Source organism: Dermacentor silvarum, chromosome 3 (assembly GCF_013339745.2).
Source record: "Dermacentor silvarum isolate Dsil-2018 chromosome 3, BIME_Dsil_1.4, whole genome shotgun sequence".
NCBI lineage: Eukaryota > Metazoa > Arthropoda > Arachnida > Ixodida > Ixodidae > Dermacentor > Dermacentor silvarum.
The window spans coordinates 196,986,582-196,995,475 of NC_051156.1; the positions used below are offsets into that span (position 1 = coordinate 196,986,582).

The 8,894-nt window shown below is 51.5% G+C and overlaps 9 non-coding genes across 9 annotated transcripts; all 9 read right to left on the reverse strand.

The window, feature by feature from the left end:
- Positions 1-304: 304 nt before the first annotated feature.
- On the reverse strand, positions 305-377 carry Trnak-cuu (transfer RNA lysine (anticodon CUU)). The gene has a single exon. It is a non-coding gene; the product is annotated as a tRNA-Lys (tRNA).
- A 142-nt stretch (positions 378-519) lies between these two features.
- Trnak-cuu (transfer RNA lysine (anticodon CUU)) lies at positions 520-593 on the reverse strand. The gene has a single exon. It is a non-coding gene; the product is annotated as a tRNA-Lys (tRNA).
- A 137-nt stretch (positions 594-730) lies between these two features.
- Positions 731-803, reverse strand: Trnak-cuu (transfer RNA lysine (anticodon CUU)). The gene has a single exon. It is a non-coding gene; the product is annotated as a tRNA-Lys (tRNA).
- A 143-nt stretch (positions 804-946) lies between these two features.
- On the reverse strand, positions 947-1,020 carry Trnak-cuu (transfer RNA lysine (anticodon CUU)). The gene has a single exon. It is a non-coding gene; the product is annotated as a tRNA-Lys (tRNA).
- A 145-nt stretch (positions 1,021-1,165) lies between these two features.
- Positions 1,166-1,239, reverse strand: Trnak-cuu (transfer RNA lysine (anticodon CUU)). The gene has a single exon. It is a non-coding gene; the product is annotated as a tRNA-Lys (tRNA).
- Positions 1,240-7,651: 6,412 nt separating this feature from the next.
- Trnak-cuu (transfer RNA lysine (anticodon CUU)) lies at positions 7,652-7,725 on the reverse strand. The gene has a single exon. It is a non-coding gene; the product is annotated as a tRNA-Lys (tRNA).
- A 145-nt stretch (positions 7,726-7,870) lies between these two features.
- Positions 7,871-7,943, reverse strand: Trnak-cuu (transfer RNA lysine (anticodon CUU)). The gene has a single exon. It is a non-coding gene; the product is annotated as a tRNA-Lys (tRNA).
- A 362-nt stretch (positions 7,944-8,305) lies between these two features.
- Trnak-cuu (transfer RNA lysine (anticodon CUU)) lies at positions 8,306-8,378 on the reverse strand. The gene has a single exon. It is a non-coding gene; the product is annotated as a tRNA-Lys (tRNA).
- Positions 8,379-8,523: 145 nt separating this feature from the next.
- Trnak-cuu (transfer RNA lysine (anticodon CUU)) lies at positions 8,524-8,596 on the reverse strand. The gene has a single exon. It is a non-coding gene; the product is annotated as a tRNA-Lys (tRNA).
- Between the last annotated feature and the right edge of the window lie 298 nt (positions 8,597-8,894).

The window sequence follows — 8,894 nt, forward strand, 5'->3', positions numbered from 1 at the left end:
CGCCTGAAGTTAGCGGAGAGAGGGAGATAATTGCCGTGAGCGCAGTTTGCATACAGCGATCGAGGACGCAAAAAAGAAAAAAAAAACATCGCCCAACGTGGGCTCGAACCCACGACCCTGACATTAGAGTCACATGCTCTACCGACTGAGCTAGCCGGGCGGACAGGAGCATACCGTGGGAAGCATGACTGCTGTGTGCAAGATCAGAAGTATTCGCCTGAAGATAGCGAGAGAGAGGGAGAGAATGACAGTGAGCGCGGGTGTGCATACAGCGATCGAGGACAAAAAAAAAAAAGAAAGACATCGCCCAACGTGGGGCTCGAACCCACGACCCTGAGATGAAGAGTCTCATGCTCTACCGACTGAGCTAGCCGGGCGGACAGGACCATAGCGTGGGAAGAATGACTGCTGTGTGCAAGATCAGAGTAGTCGCCTGAAGATAGCGAGAGAGAGGGGAGAGAATGACAGTGAGCGCGGGTGTGGATACAGCGATCGAGGACAAAAAGAAAAAAAGAGACATCGCCCAACGTGGGGCTCGAACCCACGACCCTGAGATTAAGAGTCTCATGCTCTACCGACTGAGCTAGCCGGCGGACAGGAGCATACCGTGGGAAGAATGACTGCTGTGTGCAAGATCAAAAGTATTCGCCTGAAGATAGCGAGAGAGAGGGGAGAGAATGACAGTGAGCGCGGGTGTGCATACAGCGATCGAGGACAAAAAAGAAGACATCGCCCAACGTGGGGCTCGAACCCACGACCCTGAGATTAAGAGTCTCATGCTCTACCGACTGAGCTAGCCGGGCGACAGGAGCATACCGTGGGAAGAATGACTGCTGTGGCAAGATCAGAAGTATTCGCCTGAAGATAGCGAGAGAGAGGGGAGAGAATGACAGTGAGCGCGGGTGTGCATACAGCGATCGAGGACAAAAAAAAAAAAAGAAAGACATCGCCCAACGTGGGGCTCGAACCCACGACCCTGAGATTAAGAGTCTCATGCTCTACCGACTGAGCTAGCCGGCGGACAGGAGCATACCATGGGAAGAATGACTGCTGTGTGCAAGATCAGAAGTATTCGCCTGAAGATAGCGAGAGAGAGGGGAGAGAATGACAGTGAGCGCGGGTGTGGATACAGCGATCGAGGACAAAAAAGAAAAAAAAGAAGACATCGCCCACGTGGGGCTCGAACCCACGACCCTGAGATGAAGAGTCTCATGCTCTACCGACTGAGCTAGCCGGGCGGACAGGAGCATACCGTGGAAGAATGACTGCTGTGTGCAAGATCAGAATATTCGCCTGAAGATAGCGAGAGAGAGGGGAGAGAATGACAGTGAGCGCGGTGTGGATACAGCGCTCGAGGACAAAGAAGAAAAAAGAAAGACATCGCCCAACGTGGGGCTCGAACCCACGACCCTGAGATTAAGAGTCTCATGCTCTACCGACTGAGCTAGCCGTTTTTTTTTCTTTATTGCCGTCGTCGACGTACACAATCAAGGGTTACAAATGATAAAACGTGCCAGCCACACTTTGGCCAACACAGCACTAAAATCTTTTCAGTGACACCAGTTCATCCATACAGACATCCATTGTGGTGGATCAGGCAGTACTTTGTATGCGTCTCTCACGTAAACAACACTCTCAATGAAGTGTTCTCGCACCGGTTTCACAACGATGTCTGCATGTTCAAATTGCATGCGAGTTTTCCACATCGCGTGGAGGCCAGGACCATAATGAGGTCATACGGTACTTCCTCTGAGGTATCTATTGGCAAGAAGCGTATTCCATACGGGTCCAGGGTAACTGCTTCTTCAGCGTTCTCTGCAGAACGTCCCAGTGAAAGATCGGGTCCCAGCAATCTAGGAAAACATGTTCTATTGTTTCTGGTTTTTTACATAAAAAGCAGTCCGTTGTCCAGGGGATGAAAATACCCTTGCTATGAAGCCAGGTCTTAACGGGAAGTGTGTTTGTATGTAATTTGAAAAAGAAAGACTTAGTTGATGGCCTTACTGGCATTTTCTTGACTCTTTTTAGAACGTCCTGTCTGGGGCCTCCACGGTGTGGCGAACGGTACAAAGTACAGGTAGCATCGTGTCCACAAGATCTCTGTACAATTGTTTTTTTGTAACGATGGACAGATACTGCAGCGAAAAACGCACATTCAACATCCTACGCGCCAGCACCACTTCACGCAGGTACCCAGTCACAGTTCCGGCATGTCTGAGCCGACGAAACAACAAATCCTGGAAGAAGTCTACTCAGCCGTACTTGAATTAGTGTTCGAAGAAAGGGATCATTTTGATCCCGCAGAAACACAAAGCGTGACACAATTTGTCGCAAAAACAAGTGAACCAGACCAAGCCCACCTTTCTTGACCGGGAAAAACAAATTTGTTCGACTCGTCCTCTCCCAGGTAGAGGCCCAAATGAAAGTGGCGAAAATGCGGTGAATTTTTTGTACGCTTACCCGCGCAGCACACAACAACACATTCATAACATACCATATCTTGGAAACTAAAAAGGTTGCAAACAGTGGCTCTAGAAAACATTGACAATTGCTTGCCTCTCCAACCGTCAGCCTTTTCCTTTGCTGTCGAAACTTGGTCGAGCCAGTACTGTTCGGGCTCACGGTAACTTCCGAGAGGCACCCCCAGGTACTGTGTAGGTAACCTTGACCAATTCATTCGAGAAAAGGTCTCCGCTTGTCTTCCCAACTCCCATGCCAGAAGCCATAACTTTTATCGCCCTCAAACAAACCGTGCTTTCATTCATGCATGAAAAGCACAGAGAACGCACCCCGTTTTCACGGACGGTTCTGTCTCCTCCAAAAGTTCAGCTGGAGCAGTGGTAATTCCCGTAAAATCTGTCACCATCCAATTCAAGACGTCTCACATACATCATCGACGGCTGCAGAACTCGCAGCTATCCGTGCTGCTCTGGAGTTTATTGGCCCCAAATCGTCACAGTCATGGTCCATCTTTTGTGACTCGAAGGCAGCTCTCCAGTGCCTGCTGTCCCCTTTCAACCACGGACCTAACGCACAATTAGTAGCAGACATCCGACTACTTCACCATCACGCAACCGACAAGGCACAACATCATCTACCAGTGGATACCAGGTCACTGCGGAATTTCGGGAAATCACAGTGCGGATGACGCTGCCCGATCGGCCCACGATGGTGCCCCTATTGTATCCATACCACTGTCGAGAACAGACGCAGCCACAAAACTTCGTTCCCTCGCACGCGAGCTTACGCAGACTCTGTGGAACACCAGTGACTTCAGCAACGCACGCCTCCACAGATTGGATCCATGTCTGCAACTCCGTCTTCCACCAGGTTACCACGAGCGGAAGCAACACTTCTGTGCCGCCTGTGGCTCGGCGTCGCATTCACGAACGCCTATTCCTTCCGCATTGGAATGGCTGACAGCCCTGCTTGCGACAACTGTGGCCGCGAGGAGACAATCAAGCACCTACTCTGTGACTGTCCCCGCTACAATGTGGCAAGAAAAGTGCTCGCGACTGCGCTTGAAAAACTGGACAATCGCCCCCTCACAGAAGAAAAATTTTAGGACACTGGTGAGACGGACTTCGGCACTCAAGGCCTTAAGGGCTCTGCTGAAGTTTTTAAAGGCTTGTGAATTGTGCGACCGCTTTGAACGTTGTAGCGCGTAGGGTCGCGTTATTGCGCAAATTTTCTTACTTCAGTTTTTTTTTTCCTTCTATCATCTTTTATTCCCTTGGCCCCTTTCCCCAGTACAGGGTAGCAAGCCGGTATTCACATGGCTAACCTCCTTGTCTTTCTTTCTCTTCTCTCTCTCTCTCTCTCTTTATCCCAGTTTATCTGGGCTCCAGTTGAATTGCAAAACTTTTCGACAACAGCAGTTGCCTCTATAATGCTCGCTTTATCAGTGCAGAAAATCGCGATGTCGTCTGCATACGCCATATTTTAACGTGTGCTGCCTGTAGTCGATAGCCTGTATGCGTTCGTTGTTTTAAATGGCCAAGCAGAGTGGCTCGAGATAAGCAGCAAACAGAAGGGGCGAAAGCGGGCATCCTTGACGCACCGACGAGAGCACACGAAAGCTATCGGTGAGCTCCCCATAACAATAATTCGCGTTGAGCAGTTCTTGTACGCCATCGTGACACCTTCCGTTATCACACTGCCAACATTCGTGTGTTCAAGTATTATAGTAGAGCCTTGTGCGAGACGAGGTCGAAGGCTTTTGCCCAATCGATCTGCATCATCGCGACGTAATCGCCAATCGCATCGCAACACTCTAGCACACTTCGAGCCACGTGTACATTTGTTGTAATACTGCGCCCCTTAATGCCACAAGTCTGGTGCGGCCCTACCACTGTTTTGATGACACTTTGCAGTCGTTTTGCTAAAACTTTCGTGAATATTTATAGTCAACGTTGGCTAGAGTTATCGGGCGATATGAGCCAGGCAACAAGCTTTCTTTTCATCATCACTCTTCGGGATTAGCACAATATGCGAGGTGTGAAGGACAAGGGCAATCTTTTTCGGTCATACGCTTCGCTGATAACTAGATGGAGGACATGAGCCAGCGCTGACTTAAACGTTTTATAGAAAATAGCCCCTAAGCCATCAGGCCCAGGTGCTTTACCGGGCGCCAACTCGTCTATTGCGCACTCTATCTCACTCATGGTAATGGGATTTCAAGCTGCGCCTTAACTTCTTCATCGAGCTTTGGATCAATGAAAGGAATTCCGTCTGGTAGCCATCTTTAGGTTCACGTGGTGTGACCTAAAAGGCTTTGAAGTGATCGACGATCCCTTGTTTGATGTCGTTTTTGTCGGACGTGATGTCATTGCCTTTAGCTAGCTGGCGGATTTCCTTCCGACATGCGTACCTTTTCTCGTCTGAGAGAGCTCGTTTTGTTGGCGCTTCTCCCGCCCACAGCTTCTCAGACCTTGATCGCACAACGGCGGCTTTGTATTTCTCAGAGTCTATCCTTTCGAGTTCGGCTTTCACTTCCTTTATTCGTTAACATACACACCAGGCTGGACACGTTCCATGCAGATGAAAAATTGCAGTTGCTGGCGAAGGTTCGTTTCTGCCTGTTTCAGGTTATGCCGAAGGACACTGCTTCTTTCAATAGCCTTGTTTTTTACTTTCTGTTTAAATTCTTCCCATTTAATGGCGAAGCTTGCTAATTCGACTGAAATCAGATTTTCTAGTTCCTTCCCAACGGCATCAACGAAAGCATCGTCATCCAGCAACTGCGCGTTCAATTTCCAGAGGTCCCAGTTAAAGGTGTGTTTGATCTGTCTTTTCCCGAAAGTGGCAGTTACCAAGCAGTGATCGCTATATGCAATGGGTTGCACATCATATTCACTACACAAGGGCACCAATTCGGCTGACACATATAATCTATCTAGCCGAGCGTGGCTATCACGCTGGAAGTGCGTAAACTGCGGGTGGGTACCGCTGGCGAAGACCTACCGATATCTTCCAAGTCGTAATCGTGCACCAGCGCATTTAGCAATACAGCACTCTTATCGCGAACGCGTGAACTTTTGGCGATCGTCAGCAGTGCACACACAGTTAAATCCCCCAGCAGTATGACCACCTTGTGGCAGTTTACGTACGCTTCAAGTCGCTCAAAGAAGATTCGCCGGTCTGTTTCAATATTCGGCGCGTAGATACAAATGACTCGGAAATCCATATCGCAATAACAAAAATCAGCCACTAAAAGGCGACCTGTTTCACACGAAAACACTGACTTCACACAAATGCCAAAGTTTCTTCGAATGAATATAGCGCAACCACCTGATCCACCAACAGCGTGAGAAACACACACGTCGAAGTGCGCACGAAAATTGGACACCATTCTGTCGGTTAGCTCTGGCTCTCTATTTTGGTTTCTTGGATTCCCACAAGATGCAAGTCATTATCTAAGAGTAGGCGACTTAGCTGACATTGCCGCCTTCTTGCACCGAGCCCTCGTACATTTAACGTGGCTACACGTAGCGCTCCTTCGATATTAGCTGCCATGGCTACACGTAGAATGGTGCCCGTCACAGTTACGCAGGACGAGTGTTGATAATGACGCGCCGATAACCGCGTTGAGTGCCACAAATGGGAACACAACCCGACCTCTCGAAAACAACACTGACATGCAACTCGGGCCCTCGTTCCTGACACATATCCAAGAGAATAGCGCTCAGGGTGACGGCCATTGCACTCACGAACCCCCCAACCCGCCTCAAGCAAAACACAGTACAGAACTACGGAGGCGGTTTACCCGCCTGCCGTGGATCGGCCGTAATGTTCGGCCGCAGCTTCAAGGTTGGTCTCCTCATACCTGGCGCTTTGGGCGGTGGCTCGTCTCCGCCGCTGCTGTCCTGCGTCGTAGCCAGGCTATTGGTCTGGTCGCGCGGACGTTTCCCCGCTGCAAGTTGGCAAGCCCGGTATGGTGTCCATGTCTTCATGTTCAGGGGGGGGGGTGGGGGGGGGGGGGGGTGGTGAGGCCGCTCCCGGTCAGGTGGGCTCTCTTCCTCACGGTTCGGCATGGCTACAGTGCCCTCCACTTGCTCTTGCTGTTCAGTTCGACGGCTTCATCGACATGTTGCCCCTGTTTCTGAGGTCGTGCTCCGACTCTGCCACCTCGCCAGCTGCTTCCTTAGCCGTGGTCGATGTGTCTTCCATATCCGCCTCGTCCATGATAGGGCGGAGTTGTCGTCGTTGCTCACGGGTCCGGTCACGCTAGCGTACGTCCGCTCGCACTGACTCTCTTCGTGACCGAAGCGTCGGCAGGCACGACACCGCGGAATGCGGCAGTCGCGACGAATATGGCCCGTCCCGCGGCAGCGTAGGCAGAGAGGGGCCCTGCCCGGCACAACCACAAGAGCCAGCTCGCCGGAGACGCTCACCTGGTGTGGCAGGTCGTCAAGCATTACGCCCGGCTTCAACTTGAGCGTAATCAGTCTTGTGGTAGAGTTTTTGTCAGCCACGCCATGCACCCGCCACCGTCCGCGGGCGACGTCCGTGACCTTTCCAAACGGCGCGAAGGCAAGACGCACGTCCTCGTCTGGAACGGTGTGCAGCAGCCAATGCACTTTTAAGCGTACATCCTGGTTGGCGGGGTCAATGACGAGGCATCGGCCCTTCTTGACCTGTAGCTCACAACGCTGACTATCTTCTTCACGGCAACGTCGTCCTTGAAGGTCACGGCCCAAATGGCTCATACGGTAGGCCCCGAGAGCCACCACTTCCGGCAGGAGCGATAACGGGGCGAGCGCATCGCGGAAATCTTCCACCCGGTATGGGCGGGCCCTGATATCACAATGTAAAAAAACTGTGTTCACAACAAAACGCCCTGTTGGCAAACTGGCAAAACAACTTGGTACTCGTTGTCCGCAACGACACTTCCTGTTACCGCGGCCGCTCTGGGCCGCTGAAGCCGCTCCTACGGAGCCGTCATCATGCGTCCGTCACGCTCGGTGGCCGGAAGCAGAATCCACTATACTCACTGAGCTAGCCGGGCGGACAGGAGCATACCGTGGGAAGAATGACTGCTGTGTGCAAGATCAGAAGTATTCGCCTGAAGATAGCGAGAGAGAGGGGAGATAATGACAGTGAGCGCGGGTGTGGATAGAGCGATCGAGGCAAAAAGAAAAAAAGAAAGACATCGCCCACGTGGGGCTCGAACCCACGACCCTGAGATTAAGAGTCTCATGCTCTACCGACTGAGCTAGCCGGGCGGACAGGAGCATTCCGTGGGAAGCATGACTGCTGTGTGCAAGATCAGAAGTATTCGCCTGAAGATAGCGAGAGAGAGGGGAGAGAATGACAGTGAGCGCGGGTGTGGATACAGCGATCGAGCACAAAAAAGGAAAAAGAAAGACAGCGCCCAACGTGGGGCTCGAACCCACGACCCTGAGATTAAGAGTCTCATGCTCTACCGACTGAGCTAGCCGGGCGGACAGGAGCATTCCGTGGGAAGCATGACTGCTGTGTGCAAGATCAGAAGTATTCGCCTGAAGATAGCGAGAGAGAGGGGAGAGAATGACAGTGAGCGCGGGTGTGGATACAGCGATCGAGGACAAAAAAGAAAAAAGAAAGACATCGCCCAACGTGGGGCTCGAACCCACGACCCTGAGATTAGAGTCTCATGCTCTACCGACTGAGCTAGCCGGCGGACAGGAGCATACCGTGGGAAGCATGACTGCTGTGTGCAAGATCAGAAGTATTCGCCTGAAGATAGCGAGAGAAAGGGAGAGAATGACAGTGAGCGCGGGTGTGCATACAGCGATCGAGGACAAAAAAGAAAAAAGAAAGACATCGCCCAACGTGGGGCTCGAACCCACGACCCTGAGATTAAGAGTCTCATGCTCTACCGACTGAGCTAGCCGGGCGGACAGGAGCATCCGTGGAAGCATGACTGCTGTGTGCAAGATCAGAAGTATTCGCCTGAAGATAGCGAGAGAAAGGGGAGAGAATGACAGTGAGCGCGGGTGTGCATACAGCGATCGAGGACAAAAAAGAAAAAAAGAAAGACATCGCCCAACGTGGGGCTCGAACCCACGACCCTGAGATTAAGAGTCTCATGCTCTACCGACTGAGCTAGCCGGGCGGACAGGAGCATTCCGTGGGAAGCATGACCTGTGTGCAAGATCATAAGTATTCGCCTAAGATAGCGAGAGAGAGGGGAGAGAATGACAGTGAGCGCCGGTGTGGATACAGCGATCGAGGACAAAAAAGAGAAAAAAGAAAGACAGCGCCCAACGTGGGGCTCGAACCCACGACCCTGAGATTAAGAGTCCAAGTAAGAATTCAGTTTCGACTGTGATTCAAGTCAGTGGGGGTGGCATAAGTTCCTCGCCGTGGAGAAAATACAGAACATACCTCGTCTACTGGACTTCCTGAGTAAA